Source organism: Bison bison, unplaced genomic scaffold, assembly GCF_000754665.1.
Source record: "Bison bison bison isolate TAMUID 2011002044 unplaced genomic scaffold, Bison_UMD1.0 scf7180017864063, whole genome shotgun sequence".
Lineage (NCBI taxonomy): Eukaryota > Metazoa > Chordata > Mammalia > Artiodactyla > Bovidae > Bison > Bison bison.
Window position 1 is genome coordinate 9,392,455 of NW_011494635.1, and position 21,106 is coordinate 9,413,560.

The following is a 21,106-nucleotide window of genomic DNA, read 5'->3' on the forward strand; positions in this document are numbered from 1 at the left end:
GTATTGGCTATCTTTTCCTCAAAACTCAGTGTTGTTAAAGTTTTTTATATCACATTTTTTGTGGATCAGTAATTTAGAAGCAGCTTAGTTAAGTGGTTCTGATTCCAGGTCTCAGAGAAGGCTACAGCAAAATGTTATCTGGGCTGTGTGTAGTCTTCTGAAGGCTCAGCTGGGGCTGAAAGATTCATTTCCAAGATGGCATGCTCGAATAGTTCTAGTTATAGGTGGGAACCTCAGATCTTCCCCAGAAGGACCTCTCCAGGAATTGCTTTACTGTTCTCATGACATGGTGGCTGCCTTCTCACAGAGTAAGCCGTCCCAGAGAGAGTAAGGCAGAGGTCACAGTGATTTTTGTGACCTAATGTTATAATTCATCCTCTTTCATTTCCATAATTCTATTGGTCACAGAGGTTGGCCTTAATAGTGAGGGAGAGTATGAATAACAAGAATATGAATAACAGGAGATGAGGTGTCATTGGGGTCATCTGAGGAAATGAGCTCGGTTAAGCCAAGGAAAAGATAATATTGGGAGAAAAGAAGAGACAAAGGAGATATGTAATATTGGAACCAGGAGCATTTTGAGGGAAACTGAAGTAATAATTTGGGTACTGAAGCTGAGGTTGGGGTAGAGAATCTTGAGAGCGTATAGTCCTGCCACATCTTGTGAAGGTAAGAGGTAAAAGAGAAGTGAGAAGAATGACCAATTTTTTTCTTTCAAAGTTATTCCTGCACTAACAACAGGAGACAAACTTAAAAAGTCATTTTCAATTTCTTGGCTGAACTACAAGGGGAATATTTCTCCTGAATATTTAATTGGTTTTATGAGACAGAAAGATATTTTAAGCTTCTAACAAGAAATTGGGGTTGCCTAAATGATATCTTTTTTCAGCAAGGACACAGTCTTCCAGGAAGTTTACTTTTGCCAATATAATTAGTAGTTACTTTACAGGACAATAATGTCCAGGTTTCATGCTGGGATGAAAGGAGGTGATTTTCCAGTTAGTGCTAATTGAAAATTGAAGCAAAGGGAACATTGCAATCAAAACAGGAAGGGAAAAAACATTGTATTGTGGCAAGAACCTTAGAGCTTTGTTCTTTCATAACATGTAGGGGAGCAAAGAGTTTCTAAGCTACTTTCATCACAGCCAAATTTCTTGGAAAAATGCCCTCTACGTGCTGTTTCTGCTTTACCTCCCCAATACCTCTGGCCTGGCTTTTGCCCCCATTATTTCTTCAGACCTGCTTTCATTGTGGTTAACAACAACCTCCTTGTTGCCTGATCTGATGAACATTTTTCTGTTTTTGAACTTACTGATTTCTAAGCTGATTTCTAAGCAGCAATAACCCAGTTAAGCACCCTACTATTTCTGGAAATACTCTCCTGATTTCTAGGATGTCATTTTCTCCTTGTTTGCTCAGCAAACAACCATCTCCTTGTTTGCTATTGATATAAGTTGTTCTTCCACTATCCAGTCTCTAAATGTTTGAGTTCTTGATCATTTCTCTTGTCTTTCTGAGCTCTTTCTGCATAATCTTTTCCAATACATTGGCTCTGACACCATCTAGATGCCAACGATGTTAACATTAATTTTTCCAGCCATCGTCTCTTCCTCGAATTCAAGATTCCTATATCCAACTGCCTTCTTGGCATTTCAGCTAGGGAATTTCAGAGATATCACAGTGTGTCTCCTGTTGCTTTTGGTTCCTCACCTCCAACCTGCTGCCCCAGCCTAAGCCTTACCTGTCTTGTAAATGGCATCATCTCATATTTAGACACTTTGGTGAGAAACTTCAGTACATCTTGATGCACCCTTCTTCTCACTCTCGAAATTCAGTTCAGCAGAAGTGCTGTTGATTTTATCAACCTGTCCTTTATTACCACCCAATCTCCTTGCCCATCCAACCCATTCTCTACATAGACAATAGATGCATCTTAAAATAAAAATTTGTTCCTGTTATGATCTATTTAATACCACTCAATGGATTTCTACTACACCCAGAATTAAATATAAACTTGCAGTGTCCTCCAAGCTGCTGTAGGACTTCACTCCTACTCACCTTTCAAGCTTATTTCAGACTACTGTCTTTGGCTCATACACCAGCCTGTCCTGATTCAGGGCCTTTGAATATGTTGTTTATTCTTCCTAGAAGGTCTTCCCATACTTTTCTTAGTCTGGCTCTTTCTCTTCCTTTAGGTGTTAGCTGAATATTGTCTACTCAGAGAGACTTCCCTTGACTATCTTACCGGATGTATGCCTCTTTGTTCCCTTTTTAGTAGCTTTTTCCTGTCCATCATCACAGTTATTCCCACAGTTATAATGTCAGCCCAATTTTTCCACAAAGGAGGGCATTGGGAGTCTTTAATGCAACTTGTTAGATTTGAAACAAATCAGAGGCTACATAAAAAACGAACTATTTCTCTCCTAACTAGGGCTTCTGCTGGATGTGACCAATCCCACAATAGCACCCATATCTGAAAATGGATCAGGTTACTCAGCATCTAAAACCAAAATTAAGGATACTCTTGGGACCCTTTCAGTGGAAAGCATTTAGCTAAACAGTTTTTGTTTTACTGTGGTCATGGCCCTCTGTGACACAGATGCAGTCAACCTAACATGCAGAGGCTGGAAGGAATTTCTCACGATATACCATTTCCTGTGTTTCTTATTGCAGTTGATTATTGTTCTCGTTTTCCCTCCTCTAAGACCAACATCCCATGAGATGGACATTGTCTTGATGGAGCAGGAAAAGAAGGTTTGAACTCAGATTCTTCTGTATGAGCACATGAATGAAACTCCAGATTAGATCTTGGCACTTTAAAATTCTTACATTCATAGGAAATATCAACATTAGGAAACTATAGCCTTTAAAGTAAAGCTTCTCACTTTTATATCTATGGCAAAACTTTGTGTCATGTACACTGAGATGAAAATTGGTCTCCTGATAATTGTGCAATTGAAGTTGTCGTTTACTTGGCGAAAACTTACTCAGGAATTTGCACTCTGTTCTAATACCTTAAACAGCTTCTCTTTTATTTTGTAATATATCACAAATTACCAGGAGGTTTTAAGTGGAATTTAATCCACTGAAACTCCTACTTTCCAACATTCATAAAAGCCATAAATCACCTTTGTCAAGTTACAGATCCTGAAATTCTAGCTCACAAAGGGGCCTGTATTTTGTTAAGTGAATTCAAATCATCCTCCAAGGAACCAAAAGTGTTTCAAGTCTTTAAAAGTAAATCATAAAACCGTGTGATAGATAAAATTCCCTGGGAAGAAATTCACTTTGCAGGGAATAGGCCTGTATTGGAAAATCTTCTTCACACAACTAAAATGATCTTTGCATATAAAGAATGAGTCACCAGATACCACAAAGGTCAAAGATCCCAGGCTCATCTGTTCCTGAGGAAACTGTGAGGAGGAAATGTGCCCAGATGTTCATATTTGTTTCTATGAGGAATAAAGCTTATTTCAGAACTAAAATACCTTTTGTATTTTCTCCTGATGGTTTAAAATAGTCTCTAATCAAGACTCAATTAAAAATTTAAAATGATATCTAGAGAAGTATTTTTGTTTGGTTTCTTAAACTGTAAGGATCAGAAGATTGGGCTAAGAGATTGTCCTGAACCATGCAAGAATGTTGTATCTGTCAAGACCATTTCCTTGGCTGCTTCTAAAAGGAGTTTATACTGAGCCCTGCATTGAGTTGCCCAGTTTAACTTCTAAGCAGAAATTTACACCAGTTCCATCTCTAATTCACAGTGTCGGCTAAACTTCTGGAAGAAATTCTGAGATGCCACTAACTATAAGATATTGCTCTCCTTTTATTGCTCAACAAATCCAGGCAGGATGCATTTCTGCTCTCGATGAGTCAGTCCTGAGCTTGGTGCCTTCTCCTTTAATTGGGTCCTGTGTTCATGACCTCCTTCAAACACCTCCACTTTCAGGAAGTAAAGCCCAACACACAGCTGAAATATTTCAGAGTTGGAAGGGACCTAAGAGATTACTTCCTCAATGTTCTCATTTTTTAGAAAAGTTATTGATCAACTTTTCTACTTTTACTTTGGAGTTGATAACACAGAGTAGAACTTCCTTAAATTCTCAATAAATGACAATTAAAAAGTGATCATCAGATATACATTTTACAGGAGAAATCTGAAAGAAAGGAATTAATTTTCTTACTCTGAAGTATACCTGGCAATCACAGCCCAGGAAGAAACCCAATGATAATAATTTTGTACCCCAAGGTTTTAACTGACACTGCTAGCAATTGTTCTTAGTGGTACAAATACTTAGTAAAACTCAACTCTTTCTGGGGTGACATGTATTCCCTCTTACCGTGACAAGGTGACACTGTCAAAACTCTCCATTTTTTTCTCGCCTCTTAGCTGACTAGCTGAACTGAAAAATGTATGTTGGTTTGACCCTCCTCCCTTTTCTGTGTTCTTTCTTCAGCTCAGTAACCCCTTCTAAAGCCTGTTCTTGAATAAATCCACTTTATCATAAATACCTGATTGTGGTTTCTGACAACAATCAGGGGCATGTGTATTTTAGCAGGAAGAAACACTTTAGGCAAAAATAATGAATCTCTAATTGTGGAATTTGCAAAACTCTCATTTTAAAGAGAAATCTGAGGCTCTAAGAGGCCAAGAAGATATGGCTGAAGGCACCGTGCTGGCTGATGGCGAGCTGAAGTTGGAGCTCTTGGCTTCCTCTCCCACATCACTCCCCTCTCTTTCTGTCTGCAAGACCTGTCATGCAGCATCTACCAAAAAATATACTTGGATTTCATGAAACTGGAGTACTTATGTAGAGAACCCTTCCAGATAATGATGTCAGGCCCATAGGTACTAAATTTCTCTCTGTAAGAAATACACAGTTCCCACAACTTCTATGATCAACCACTAACATGATTTGGCATTTCTGCCACGGGAAATATTGAAAAATATTTTCAATTCTGTAGAGCAGTTTTTTTAATGGACTTTTGATAATCTCTGCTTAAAAAAAAAAAAAAAAGCTTAACTGACTCCACTTATAACTCAACTTCCGCGTTTTGTAGCCTTAATGGCAGCCACATTTGTTTTAGGACCCTCAAGAGGTTCCTGACCTTCAGATTATGGAGCCCGGCAGCCTGGTAGGCCTGAAGGGTCTGCTTCTCTTTTCTCTGCCTTTGACCACCACACAATTTGGCAGCCCACTTCCCCACTTCCTCTGCCCCAATATCACAACTGTCAAGGTTTTTAGAGGTATCAGACTTTGTTACATTGTTGAGGAAAGCTTAGACCACATAAGAAGGAAGCCATTTAAAGTGAGTCATGTCAATGTACGACAAAACCAATACAATATTGTAAAGTAATTAGCCTTCAAAAAAATAAATAACATTTGAATCAGTTCTAATGAGGTGGATGAAACTGGAGCCTATTATACAGAGTGAAGTAAGCCAGAAGGAAAAACATAAATACAGTATACTAACGCATATATATGGAATTTAGAAAGATGGTAACGATAACCCTGTATACGAGACAGCAAAAGAGACACTGATGTATAGAACAGTCTTATGGACTCTGTGGGAGAGGGAGAGGGTGGGAAGATTTGGGAGAATGGCATTGAAACATGTGCAATGTCATGTATGAAACGAGATGCCAGTCCAGGTTCAGTGCACGATGCTGGATGCTTGGGGCTGGTGCGCTGGGACGGCCCAGCGGGATGGTATGGGGAGGGGGGAGGGAGGAGGGTTCAGGATGGGGAGCATGTGTATACCTGAAATTTAAAAAAAAAAAAATTAAAAAATTAAAAATAAATAAATAAAGTGAAAAAAAAATAAAATAAAGTGAGGCTATGTAAGAATTTTCCTCTAGCTCAGAGGAAAACTTTCCACAAAGTTTAGTTCTTCACTGGGATTTCTTGTTGCCACACCCTAGTTCATAAACCTACCCCACCAACTCATCTTCCACTCTGTAAAAGATGCTTGTTCGCTGCCATGCATAGCTCTTCTGTTAGTTCAAAGCCCCAGGCCCTGCCCCAAGGACTTAGTTTTGGTCATTGACAGTGTTCTTCCCTGAGTGGTATGTGGTCCCGAGGCTTATTTATTTTGCCTGGGTCAATACACTGGGGGCGTAATATGGTTTTGGTATTCCAGGTCCCTTTGAAGAGTTCAGAATGGACATGGATTCCCAAGTCCTAACCTTGAACTCCAATCTCCCTACCAGTGTAGTTGCAGAGAAAAATCTCTATTTCCTGCTTTCCCATAAGGGAACTGAAGGCTCATACACACGTAAACATAAATACACAGTCTCCCAATGACAGATGTTAATCGTTCCTATAGCCTAAACCCAAAAGGGGGAAATAAACCATTTTCCCAACATGCTCTGTAATTCTCTCTCTGATGAATGTAAAATTTCACATTTCTGTATAAAGTAGTATTCATTCCTTTCCTTAATCTTCCTTTCCTTTGCAAATTGTTTTCTCAGGACTATTTGGAATATGGAAGAACTATTGCATTTCTCAACAACTGCTCTCATTTAGCTAGCTAAAGCTCTGATTGGATATGTATGTGTGTAGTTATTACTTTAGACTATTTGTGCTACATAGATTTTATTTCCTGTTTTTTTAAAAAAGTCTTGTGACCCAATGTTGCTTTCAAAGTATCCATTATTCAGAGAAAATATTCATAGTCATCTGATTCCAGCATTCACTACTGTGAATGTACTGGAGAGGTTTCACAAGAAGTACCAGAGACGATAGTAGTGTGTACATCATAGAATTATCAGGAAGTTTCAGTGAATTCATTATTGCACAAGCATGCATATATATCCTAAAAATATAGTGCTAAGCATGGTACCTGGCACATAGCAAGTACCCTATACTTATTATTATTATTACTTCCCTGGTGGCTCAGACAATGAAGAATCTGCCTGCAATGTGGGAAACCCAGGTTCGATCCTTGGATAGGGAAGATCCCCTGGAGAAGGGAATGGCAACCCACTCCAGTATTCTTGTCTGGAGAATTCCAAGGACAGAGAAGACTGGCGTGCTGCAGTCCATGGGGTCACAGAGTTGAACACGAATGAGCGACTGACACTTCCACTTTTGTGTGTATACATATTTATGGTTTCCACATGAGATTTCAGTTTTTTAAAATACCACTGCTTACCAATTGAAAATCTCAGTTCTGGATCGAGCATCAAACTACAGGTTGAACACAGTCCCAGATATTGTCCAATAAAAACCTTTGTTCCAAAAAAAAAAAAAAAACAAAACTTTGTTCCTCTGAAGAACATATACTTAAGGAAAATGCATTGTCTTCCATCATGTAAATCAGCCAAGGATTTTCAAAGCCATGTGAATCACTGACATCTATGGTGCCCTTCTGATACACTGGATACATTGATAATGTATTCTCTAAAACATCCTTATTAGAAAGACTGTAGCATCAGCAATGCCATTTTACAGTTGGGAAACATAAAGTTAACTTAAACAGTGCGGATTAAGGGTTCACAGGTTGAGAAATCCAGAGGCAGGCTGGCTTCAGATGTAACTGGTGCAGGTGTAGTTTGAACCAGTGACTCGATGAGTGATTATTCCTCTCCTCCTCTTTCCTGGGTTGGCTGTAATCTCAGCAAACTTCTCATCATTTTAAGAATAACTCAAAGTCCGTATGTTTCCTTGTTCATATTCAGTGATGGAGAATATCTCTTCTGGTAGATCTGGAAAATTAGGAAAGCTTCATTTTTAGATGTTTTCATCAGACCTCTTCTCAGTACTTCATTGCCCTAATTCAGAAATCATGTGGCCTGGGGATGGAGGAGCTGATGGGCTTTTCCAGATGCTTTACACCTGAGGCTTAGTAGGGACTAAGTCGCCCCAAAATTGAACTGTAAAAATAGGGGAGGGAATTTCTCAGAAGTTCAGAGTTATTGCTGGTCTTTATTCTGGGAGGCAGATTCTTAGATGGAGGCTGACGTGTATGTTCCTAGGGAGTGCCCTAGTGAGCAGCACCCTTGCAAATGGAGTGAAAAAAGCAGGGTTGGGCAGAGGGAGAAGCTGGGCTTCAGAGAAGTCTCAACATGTGCTGTGGCTGACTCTGCAGGGAGCTCTAGAGCTGGGTGATCCTTCACAGGGATCTGGAGCTGGAGCAAGGTGGGTGGGAATGAGGTGCTCAGGATTTCATACCAGTCATCCTCCACCCCACCACACACACCCCATAAACCACATATTGTTTGTGAGATGCCCAGGAAGGAAGGAAGCATGCCCCTGAGGGAGCTGGCTTTTTTTAGGAGAAGATGATTTCAGGAGAGGGCCCCAGCTGTTACCTGACAACACTTCTAGCAGCTAGGAGTCCTTTTGGTTTGAAGAAGAAACTGAGAAGTACCTCCCAGAAATCCTGAAGAAGTTGTGGGAAAGGAAACAAGTCATCCAGCTTCTAGCAGCAAAGCCCAGGTCTGCATGTAGCCTTTTAGACAGCACTGCCTGGCAATGGCACCCCACTCCAGTACTCTTGCCTGGAAAATCCCATGGACAGAGGAGCCTGGTAGGCTGCAGTCCAGGGGGTCGCTAAGAGTCGGATACGACTGAGCGACACCCCTTTCACTTTTCACTTTCATGCACTGGAGAAGGAAATGGCAACCCACTCCAGTGTTTTGCCTGGAGAATTCCAAGGACAGAGGAGGCTAGTGGGCTGCCGTCTATGGGTTCGCACAGAGTCGGACACGACTGAAGCGACTTAGCAGCAGCAGCAGCAGCCCCAGCTCCCAGCTGTTTGCTTAGTTTGGTGTGTGTTGATCTCCGCACGCTGACTGCTGTGGAGCATTTCTGGAAAGGATCCTGGATACACAGTGTCTAAGAGTCAGCTGCCTGTCCATGTGTGTCATGTGAGTAACTATGGGGGCTGAATATGGGGAGGAAAGCAGTGTTGCTGCATCTCATTAGGTGCTTAGGAAGACAGAATGTCTGTCCAGACTCTTAGCACAGAACTGTCTGGTTTGAATAAATGAGGGGTGTGACGATCCTGGGAAGGTAACTACAGCGTCACTACAGTGAAGAATATTCTGCTGAACCAGCACAGTCAGGAAAGAGAACTACTTCAAATCAGTGATGGCCTTAGTGATCTTACAAAGTGAGATGATCCCTTCTACACTGTGATGCAAAGTTCACTGTGCACACATGTAAAATTTTTAATTACAGCCTTCTTCTGGCAAGTAAGCTAAATCATTTTATTTCTGACAAAATAATCGAAATCCTACATTTTATCTCAGATATTATGAGTGTTCATTGACAGTGAAATTAAAAACACACCTGTTAAAAGAAAATACTTTGGCAATTTTGGAAGACCCAAAGTGAGGGTGAAACACTGACTCCGCTTTAGAACATGGGTCCATGGAAACTGCATCCAATAAACTACTTAATCATGTCTGGTTCCCATGGCAACAGCCACTGAAGCAGCTTCATTGAATAAGACTGAATGTGATCAACTGCCAACATGGAAATATAAATCCTCCCCTATTCTCTCTGTTTTTCAGCATTTTTCTCTCCAGCATGTTCTGTGTTACAAAGCAGGGCTTGGTACGCTGCCTGTGTCTCCCTCCTCCTACACTCACCATATTTCATCGGCAAAGTCCCCCTCTACACTGTGTTTTCAACACAGAACACTGAAATGGGGGAGGGGAGCATTTCGTACCTTTAAAAACACTAGGAAAGTAAATAGAAATAGCTCAGATAGTTCCTCACCCATGCGTGTCCCTTTGCTAAGAGCTCAGTTTTTCTTTCAGTCGGTAATGTCTTTTTGTGTTGGAATCAAGTAAAAGCATATTTGTGTTCAGAAGCAAGACAGATTTCCTAAGTAAGAGAGAAGCTATTTTTAGAGGATATCAGGAGGGTGGGGGAAGATCTTGGAATCCATCTAAGCTTAGATTCAGCTTTTGGAACAGTATGTCTCATGGGGTGCACTGCACAAACATTTCATCTGGCTTATTATAAACTTCCTGACATGTAAATGTCCTCAAAGACTGTATGGGTAGAGCCTGGAGCTGCCAATTGGAACATCACACATCTTTTCTCTTCTTTTCTTTTAAAGCACATTGTCAGTTTTCTAGTTCTTCAAGAACCCTTCAATGAGGTCAGGTTGTGCTGAAAATAATATACTGGAGATATATCTGGGCTGAATGTCAGTAAATTTGGGTGAGTTAGCTTTTTTGTGTGTGGGGGGGAAATGGAGGAGATGAATCACATGAGAACTTTATGAAAATCCCCCACCCCACCTTTTTTAAAAAAAATTCTATTTATTTATGGCTGTGCTGGGTCCAGTGGTCATGTATGGATGTGAGAGTTGGACTGTGAAGAAAGCTGAGTGATGAAGAATTGATGTTTTTGAACTGTGGTGTTCGAGAAGACTCTTTGAGAGTCCCTTGGACTGCAAGGAGATCCAACCAGTCCATCCTAAAAGAGTTCAGTCCTGGGTGTTCTTTGGAAGGACTGATGCTAAAGCTGAAACTCCAATACTTTGGCCACCTCATGCGAAGAGTTGACTCATTGGAAAAGACTCTGATGCTGGGAGGGATTGGGGGCAGGAGGAGAAGGGGAAGACAGAGGATGAGATGGCTGGATGGCATCACTGACTCGATGGACGTGAGTTTGAGTAAACTCCGGGGGTTGGTGATGGACAGGGAGGCCTGGCATGCTGCAAGTTATGGGGTCGCAAAGAGTGGGACACGACTGAGCGACTGAACTGAACTGAACTGTGCTGGGTCTTTGTTGCTGCGTGCAGGCGTTCTCTAGCTGTGGCGAGCAGGGGCTACTCTCTAGTTGCAGTACGTGGGCTTCTCACTGCAGTGGCTTCTCTTGTTGTGGAGCATGGGTTCTAGGGTGAATGGGCTTCAGGAGTTGCAGTATGCAGGCTCAGTAGTTATGGTTAGTGGGCTCTAGAGCACAGGCTCCATGGTTGTGGTGCATGGGCTTTTTTGCTCCATGCACATCGAATCTTCCTGGACCAGGGATTGAACCCATGTCCCCTGCACTGTTAGGTGGACTCCTTACCACTGGAGCACCAGGGAAGTTCAGTAGATTATGTTTGAAGGACAATGTCAGTAGTAGTGTTTGGTTTAGAGGTTAGCCCTATAGATGTGAATGTTAACTGGAAATTTTCATCCAAGGTGGGTGGCCCGGGGATGGGGGTTGGTGTGTTGGGGCAGATAATACTTGGCAGTTCAATCAATGTGATTGGATAGGTAGTGGGTAAATATCATATATGTAACAATTCAGTAGAATAATTTAACCATTATTTTGCGAAGTGTGAACTTTGGGTCTTGATTCATACAAATAAACTATTATAATTATTTATGAGATGATTAGGGCAATTTGAGCACTGGTGGAATATTTCATGGCATTCCATTACCAAATGCAGATGAGTGACAGGTGTTTGAGGGTTCATGATGATGTTCTTGCTGAGGTTTTCTGAGGAAGTGTCCTCTAAACTCAGACCTCAAGGAGCTGGGAGGCACAGACTGAGGTGAGAGGATGAGATGTGAGGTGTTGGGTGGATAAGTCTTCCAGGAAGAGGAAAGTACCCAGGCACAGGCCTGAAGATGAAAGAAAGTCCTTGGGACTGAAAGAAGCTCAATGTGATTGCCTCAGAGTTTGGCAACAGAAGAGGCTGGGAGGTAGAACTGAGGGGTCAGAAGGCAGTGATAAGAGTCTGGACATTTTCTTTAGAGAATGGAAGCCATTGAGCAAGGGAATTCCTGACTAAATTCAGAGTTTAGAAAATCTGCACGCAGGCTTGAATGTCCCAAGAGAATCCCAGGTTTAGAAGGTCTTTTCTGAGTGCTCCAGCCCTCCTCTTTCTGAGCTATGGAATTTGTGTCCCTTATTCTTTGCTGTTGCCTCATGCTTCATGCTTCACCACAGGTTTCTATGGTGGCTAAATTGAAAGTTCCACGCTGACATGAGGGAGGGGTTGCTTACTTTTTACTATGGACTGAATTGTGTCCCTTGCAAGTTTCTATGTTGAAGCCTGAACTCCTGATGTGATTGTGTTTGAAGATGGGGCCTTTGGAGGTAACTAAGGTTAAGTGAGGTCATAAGGATGGAGTCCTTGCCTAATAGAATTAATGACCTTCTAAGAAGTGGAAGCGGAGAAGGCAATGGCACCCCACTCCAGTACTCTTGCCTGGAAAATCCCATGGATGGAGGAGCCTGGTAGGCTGCAGTCCAGGGGGTCGCTAAGAGTCGAACATGACTAAGCGACTTCCCTTTCACTTTTCACTTTCATGCATTGGAGAAGGAAATGGCAACCCACTCCAGTGTTCCTGCCTGGAGAATCCCAGGGACGGGGGAGCCTGGTGGGCTGCCATCTATGGGGTCGCACAGAGTTGGACACGACTGAAGTGACTTAGCAGCAGCAGCAAGAAGTGGAAGAAAGAGAGGTCAATCTTTCTCCACATGCTAACACTGATGGAAGCCCATGTGAAGATACAGCAAAATGGCAGCCAGAAGAGACCCCTCACTAAAACTAGATCATTCTGGTACCCTGATCTCAGGCTTCTAGCCTCTACAACTATGACAAGATAAACTTCTGTGGTTTAAGCCACACAGCTTAGGGTATTTTGTTATGGCAGCCCAAGCAGACTAAGACAGACTTCCAGGCCCTGCTCCATCCAGTATTCCTGGGCTGGGACAACCCTTTGAGAGATTTCAAAATCTCTCAACCCTCTGATCTTGATCAATCATTAAAGATCATCAATGTTATATTCCTATCATAATCACAGTTTCATATCTTTATATCCAAGTACTTTTCTCACCATTATGAAGCCAAGAGAACGTGTAAAGAGATGGTTTTACTGCAGCAATAAATATGTATAATAATCTGATGTTAACATAATCACCCATCTATTCAGTTTACTCTGAGAAGACACATCTTAGGTCTGTTTGCTTTTCCTTATTTGAAAACTCTCAATCATTACCTCAATATGCAATTGCTAACTCCCAAGGTTGGGTGAGCTGCGTGTGGTATTTCGGGCATGTGTTTATAAGAAGATAGCCTTTGTTTTATGTTGATAGAGCAATGTTATCTTCTTCTGGCTGCCTTTCATAGACAAGGCAACTGTTCAAAACAAATTGCTTGGCAAATGCAAATTGTTTTGAACAAATTTTGCAAATTTGGACATGATGCTTAAGTTGACTTTTAATTTCATTGAAGTATGTTTCTTTGCAAAGTCCCTAAGCCCAGTAAGTGAGTCTTTCAAGAAAGCAAAGAGAAGTACCAGTTTCTCTGGCAAGATCTCAGGGGAACTAGGAGCCCTGTTGCTGCCAAAGTGTTGTCTCACCACTTCTGTCCATGCCAGAACCACCTTTAGTTGTCCTTTTCTCTGGATATTATGTCTTCTCTAACTTCCGTCTAATAATATGATTTTGTGCCCATTTGAATCTGTATGAATTTGTTTCATGAGAATCAAACTCAAGAAGTATCAACTTATTTTATATTCCATTTTTTCTTAATTATTATTATTGGCTGCACTGCACAGCATGTGGGATCTTAGTTCCCTGACCAGGGATTAAACCTGTGCCCCCTGCATTGGAAGGCAGAGTCTTAACCACTGGATCAGCAGGGAAGTACTTCAACTTACATTAAACTCTTTAATGAAACTAAATCTGGCTCAACCTCCATTGGCTTTAGTAGTGAAGAAATCCAATCCCAGACTTTGGGTGAAAACCTTCTTCCCACTCCAAGTATCTTGCCTTTTGATCTGGAAGAAATGGAGTTGCCCTTTCTTCCTCCTTCATCTCCTCTCATTTGGGTGAAAGTTCTTTGCCAAAGCCCCTGTGTAGCAGCGAGGGTCCCAAACTCTTTGCGTACTTGCAGCCAATCTATTCAGAGGCCCTATCTCTGCAGATTTGAAAACAGTTCCTACCAGGTTTCAGGAGAACTAATATCCTCCATCCCAAGCCTGCCCCTTGTCCTCATGTAATATACCTCTACCCTTCAACAAAGAGTTTAACAGTCACCATAATCAAGGTATGGAACACTTCTACCACCCCAAAATGTTCTGACATGTTCCCTTCCCTGACTCTAAGCCTCAATCAACTACTGATTGATTTTCTGTCTAGGATATACCATTCTATCCACTCACTTGTTGATCCACATTTAGGTTGTTTCCAATTTTTAGTGCTTGTGAATAATGTTTATAACATTTTCATACAGGTTTTTATGTGAACACATGTCTTTGATTAGATGTTCAGGAGTGAAATTAGGGATTGTGGATCATAGTATAGGTATATGTCTCACTATAGTAAGTTTTTGTTTAACTGTAAAAAAAACTGCTAAACTATTCTCTAAAGTGGCTGGACCATTTTTTTTCTCAATAGCAAAGAGTTTATTAGTAAATACATGGTTCCAGTGACAATAATAAACTCACATGAACAGAAGACAATAATCAAATCAAAAGAACAAATGCTTGCTAATCATCAGAAAATCTGTGACTATTAGGGCTGTCACATAGAAATCCAAAATCACTCAGAGGCCAAATCTAAAGAAGATATGTCCACTTACTAGTTTGTATGGAACAAGTCCATAGTACCTGAAATCTGTAACTGTAGATTATCACCTTCTAACCAAACATGACCTGTTGGCACAAAACAATGTCTTTTGAAGAAATCTGCTGGGCTACTGGTGAGAATTTTGTCTTCTTCAAAACCAATTTGAAATATTGATCACTTGGGCTTTTTGTAATCATAATGTCATCTCTTTGGATACCATAAAAATGTCGATTAAGACTTTCTGCAAAGACAGTATCTGAATTTTGAATTGTAGGCTCCATTGATGGTTCAAAACACATGACAACACTACCAACATATTCAAAAGCACCATGGGCTATACAGCCATACTAAATAGTATAGCTAACAAGCCAAAACATTTTTCCCAGAACAACACAAAGCATAGTTCTATGTAGACTCTGCCACCATTGACCATAGGTCTTTTCAACATTCAAGCATTCAGTTTTTAGTGTAGTTCCAGGGCTTCCAAGAAAAAAACATCTAAAGCATGCTTCAAAGCACATATAGGTGATCCATGATTTCAGGATTCCTGGACCTGCAGAAGTCTGCTTGGCTGTACTATTTTGTGATCCTACCAGCAAGATATGAAAGTTTTAGCTGGTTCATATCCTTGCCAACAATTAACATTGTTAACCTGTGTATTCTTAGTCATTCTAGTAAGTGTGTATTATGTGAAATTTAAATACATCTCTATTCTAAATATACATGGAAATAACTCCATATAACAATACTAATGCCTCTGAGAGGGATATCACTTAGTTTAAGATGATATTGAGGCAGGAGGTAGCCACCCCTCGCCCCCGCCCCACCATGTAAATACTCCGACATGAGACTAGCAGGACAATCAAGGCAGGAGGCTAAGCTCTGCCCAGAAAGGAGATAAGAGACCACATATCTCTCGTTCTTGAAATCAACTGCACATGGGCAGAAAGGTTCCTTGGAGCTCAAAAGGGGAGTGATGCTAAGTGATGCTAACTACCCATAGGCCTCTTTGGTAGAATCCATCTTGGCTAAGAGATGTGTGGGCACATGTGGGAGATCTTGAGATATACCAAATATGAACCAAATATGAACTCTGAACCATGAAAATCAAAATGATTGGCTAAAGGAAACCTGGAAGAAATGCCCCTTATAAGTGATTCCAACTACAATGAGGGCACAACTCTGCAATTCTCTCTTTGAGTCTGCCTGTGTGTCTATCCACACATACTATACTTTTTTTTCTCCTAATAAACACTTGACTTGTTTCACTACATTTCATTGTTGTGGGTATTCTCCTTCAGCGAATCTGCAGAGTCAGGGACTTGTCACTGACCATTGGTCTAAATGGCTAGGATTCAGTGCTCTTACCACCGCTACCCAATCCTCAGTCTCTGGCCAGGAACTGAAGCTCTGCTTCAAGCACCTGCAAGCCAAGGCCACCCAAGATCAATATCAGCTAACATCTTAGCTAGTATTCATTCATATAGTTTTTCCAGTATGCAAAGAGTTTAGGATCCTGGCTGCTATTCAGGGGCTTTGGCAAAGAGCCCTCACCCAAATGAGGGGAGGAAAGAATGCAGGAAGAAAAGGCAACTCCACTTCCTCCAGATCAAATGGCAAAATACCTGGATTGCGTAAACCCCAGGTGGTGGCCTGATCCTAATTGGCAGGAAACTTTTCACCAAAAGTCTTGGATTGGATTTCTCTACTACTAAAGCCAATGAAGGTTGCAGCAGATTTAATTTCATTTAATAATATAAAGTAAGTTGACACTTTCTGAATTTGATTCTCATGGAACAAATTCATATATATGAGCCTAAAATCATATTGAAACTCAATGACTTCCTAGGAACCATACAATGGTTCTTAAACTTTTATCAAAACATTTAATGTTATTTCATTGGAATGGGAAATGGGAAAATGAATGATTGCCATTATTAGAGAAGATAGACTCTTCTCTTTTTAATTTAATTAGCTAATTAATTTAGTTTTGGCTGTGCTGGATCTTCGCGGCTGCTTGGGCTTTTATTCTGCTCCTGTGAGCAGGGTCTATGCTCTGGTTGTGGTGTGAGGCTTTCTCACCACAGTGGCTTTACTTGTGGACCATGGGCTCTAGGGAGCTCGGGCTTCAGTAGTTGAAGCAAGTGGGCTCAGTAGTTGTGATTTCTGGGCTCTACAACACAGGCTCAATAGTTGTAGTGCAGGGGCTTAGTTGCTCCTCAGCTTGTGGGATCTTCCTGGACCAGGGATTGAATCTGTGTCTCTTGCACCGGCAAGCAGATTCTTTCCCATGAGCTACCAGGGAAGCCCCAAGGCAGACTCTTTTCAAACATGGGAAACCATTTCAAAGGGATTCCTTGTTGGGAATTTGGGGAAATCATTAGAGATGATTAAGGTGAGAGCTAGTGGATGGCAAAATCTGGAGAAAAATGTTGTTTATTCTTATTATTTTTGGAATGACTGTATTTATTAGACCTACTGCTAGGTCTTGTTGTTGAATGTGTGAATATTATGAGCAACAAATATGGTATTTTATCACACACTTGTTTTCTTAATATTTTTATTTCTCTCTTCTACTATAAGTGAATCCTAATGTAAATGTAGGGTTTTTTCCCCCCTTATTTTATGCTTTTTAAAAATGGCATTCTGAGAAGAAGCCTATAGGCTCCATTAGATAGCAACAGTATATAATAAGTTCCAGTGTATGGGCCCATCCTAGAGATTCTAATTGAACCTGACACCAGGAAATCTGTATATTTGCTTATACCTGCTGTCATGCAAGGGTGAAACCCTTTGAGGTTAACACCTGTCATACAAGGGATAGGGGCCAATTCTAAAATGTCATACAGAATGGGTAAATGTGATATTGTAATTTATAATAAATATATATTTATGGTATAACCACTTTGGAGACAGTATGGAGGTTCCTTAAAAAACAAAAAATAGGATACATGTATATGTCAGGCTGAGTCCCTTCATTGTTCACCCAAAACTATCACAACATTGTTTGTTAATCATCTGTACTCCAATACAAAATAAAAAGTTTAAAAGAAAACCAAAAATAAAACTACCATATCATCCAAAGTCTGACTCCTGGGCATATATCTGTAGAAAATCATAATTTGAAAAGATACGTGCACCCCAATGTTCATTGTAGCACTGTTAACAATAGCCAAGACATAGAAGCCACCTAAATATCCATTGACAGAGGAATGGATAAAGAAATGTGGAGGAATGGATAAAGAAGATGTGATACATAAATGCAATGAAATATTATTCAACCATAAAAAAGAATGAAATAATGCTATTTGCAGCAACAAGAATGGACCTCGAGATGATCACACTAAATGAAGCAAGCCAGACAAAGACAAGTACTGTATGATGTCGCTCATATGTGGGATCTAATTTTTTGAAAATGATACTTATAAACAGAAACAGACTGATAGATACTGAGAACAAACTTATGGTCACCAAAGGGGAAATACAGTGGAGAGGTTACCCTCTCCAGGAGTTTAGGGTTAACAAATGTACACTATTTATGAGACAGATAACCAACAAGGACCTATGATATCACCAGGAACTCTAGTCAATATTCTGTGATAACCTACATGAGAAAAGAATCTAAGCAAGAGTGAATGTATGTATATGTATAACTGGATCACTTTGCTGTAGACCCAAAGCTAACACAATATCATAAATAAACTCTACTCCAATAGAATTCTTCTAAAAAATTAATATGTGTGTGTATATATATGTGTGTGTATATATTTTGTGTATATATATATTTATATGTACATATATATATATAGTCTTCATCTCTGTTTCTGGCACAGGCTCCTAAAACTCTTGGATTTTCCAAAACAATAAGAGTGACAAAGCTGTATTTTATTATGCTGATGAGGTAATTTTCAGACTAAACCAAGGATGGGGGCTGGTTGCTAGTGAAACCAACCATGACTGGCAGGTTGGAACTTTGAGTTAAACCTGCCTGACCTCCGGGAGGGTGGAGGGAGAAGATGGAGGTTGACTCAGTCAACAGTCATCTGTGTAATGAAGCCTCCATAAAAACCCAAAAGAATATAGAGGTTTAGGAAACCTTCCAGGTTGGTGAATATGTGGCAACTGGGGAACATGGCTCTCTCAGAGAGGGCATGAAATTTTAAGCCTTTTCTCCACACTATGCCCTATACATCTCTTCTGTCTGGCTATTTCTGAGTTGTATCCTTTTATAATAATCCGATGATCTAGTAAGTAAAATGTTTCTCTGAGTTCCATGAGCCACTCTAGCAAATCAAACCTGAAGATGGGGTCCTGGCTATCTCTGACTTCTGTACAGTCAGCCAGAAGTACAGGTGATAACCTAGCCTGGACTTGCAGAGGGAAAGCAGTCTTGCAGGACTGCACTCTTCACCTGTCAGAATGAGTTGAATTGTAGGTACCCAGCTCATGTCTGGAGCAGTGCTTGTTCATGGTATGACCCTATACTCTGCCTCCCTGACCCTGAATCAGAATTGGTGGCAGAACCCGAATCATTAAGGAAGCAGCTTGATTAGGGAAAGGAAAAACTAATAAAGGGAAAAGTAGGCATCCTCACCCCGGTTCATACCTCAAGGAAGGTATGCCAAGATCAGGACCCTGGTGGATATGCTATGAGTTCTATTCTAGTGGAAAAACTTCCCACCCTCTTACGGCACACGCTGATGTCAAACAGTCTAGACTGGAGATGTCAGTCTCCAATCTAGACTATTTGAATGAAGTTGTCTGGGAATGCCAAACACTTTGCAGCGAGGGCAGTAGGGACCTTGTAGTATGAGGGTTATTGCATTCTCCTCATGGCCAAATATCCTGGTCCAAATGCACCAGAGATCCCACACTGTGTCCAGCTGCTGTCCTGGCTCTGGCAGATTGCTCCTTGATTTAATGAGAATCTGAAGATCATACATCTGTCTTTCTCATCCTGGTTTTGTAGATTTTGCCTTTTCACAATAAAGACAATAAGATAAAGATACTGTGTGATGTAGTAAAATGTGTCCAACCCTTTGCAGGACAAGTGACAACCTTAAAAGGAACCATCTGGCAACATAGCTGATTTTCAACAAGCAGCCAGGAGAGATGTATCCAGGAAAGCATGGAGCCCAGGCAGCATTTAATGATCACTTGGGTCCAACTCATACATTTTACTACTAATATACTTTGAGAATCCAGATTCTTAAAGGCTTATCATTCATTTTCCACTTTGAGAGGCAGTTAGCAGCAAGAAGACAGGGCCGAGACTCCAAACCCAGAGAATTTTGTCTCTAAGAGCTTTCAAGGCTTGAGGGACTCCTTTGGAATTTTGAGAACATATTCCAAACACATTTTCTTTTGGCTGTTTGTGACCTGATATTATTGTGTACAGCACGGATCAGTTCATTATTGCTCCTTTAACTACCCATTTTACTTGCTGATGATTCTGTGGGTCAGCCTTTGAGTTGGGTGGTCCTGATACCCTCATCTGGGGTCACTGTGGTAAGTGGAATAATGTACCTCCTCCAAAGATGTTGATGCTTTAATCCCTGATATTAAGTCTGGGTATGTTACATGGTCAAAGGGACTTTGTAAATGGAATTAAGTTTATAGACCTTTGGCTAAGAAGATTATCTTTGATCGTCTGGATGGGTCCAGTGTAGTCACATGGGCACTTAAAAGTGTAAGAAGGCAGAAGAGTTAGTCACAGAGATGTAATGGAAGAAGAGATGGGAGAGATTTGAAGTGGCAAAGGGACTTGGCCCATCACTGCTGGCTTTGAATATTGAGGAAAGTGTTCATGAGCCAAGGAGTATAGAACAGCCCTCACTAACAGGCAGCAAACAGGAGACCTCAATCCTACAACTGCAAGAGACTGAATTCTGCCAACAGTCTGAATAAGCAAAGAAAAAGATTCTCCCCTAAAACTTCTGAAAAGGAATGCAGCCCTGCTGACAGCTCAGTTTTAGCCTGGTGAGATCTATCTTGGAGTTCCAGAACTGTGAGGTGATAAATGTACATTGTTTTCAGCTGGTGTTAACTTGTTCTATAGCAATAGAAAACCAGTACAGTCACTCACATTGCTACAATCAGGCATGACAGGCCGGATGAACTGAGCAGCTCATTTGCATGTCTGGTGGTTGGTGCCAGGAGATGAGGCTGGCCTACTTTACCTGGAAAGAAAGTGAGAGCAGTAGCTACAAGGGTTCTTAAGGCTTTGCTCAGAACTCCCCACAATGTCATTCCTGCCGTATTTTATTTTATTATTGACTATTGTTACTATTATTATTATTATTTTGGCTATGCTGGGTCTTCGTTGCGGCCCACAGACTTTCTCTATTTGCAGCAAGTGGGGGCTACTCTTGTTGCAGAGCACAGGAACTAGGGTGAGAGGGCTCAGTAGTTGTCCCTGCCACATTTTATTGATCACAGCAAGTGATAAGGTCTGTCCAGACTCAAAGGGTAGAGAAATTATTTCCACTCTTTAATAGGAGGAAATATAGAGGCATATTGGAAAAGGGCAGGTAACGCTTGGAAAGGAGGAGTTTGTGGCCATTTTTCACAATCTG

At 40.9% G+C, this 21,106-nt stretch overlaps 1 pseudogene; it reads right to left on the reverse strand.

Annotated features, from left to right (window-relative positions):
• Window positions 1-14,452: 14,452 nt before the first annotated feature.
• On the reverse strand, window positions 14,453-14,932 carry LOC104986033 (annotated as a pseudogene).
• Window positions 14,933-21,106: the final 6,174 nt, after the last annotated feature.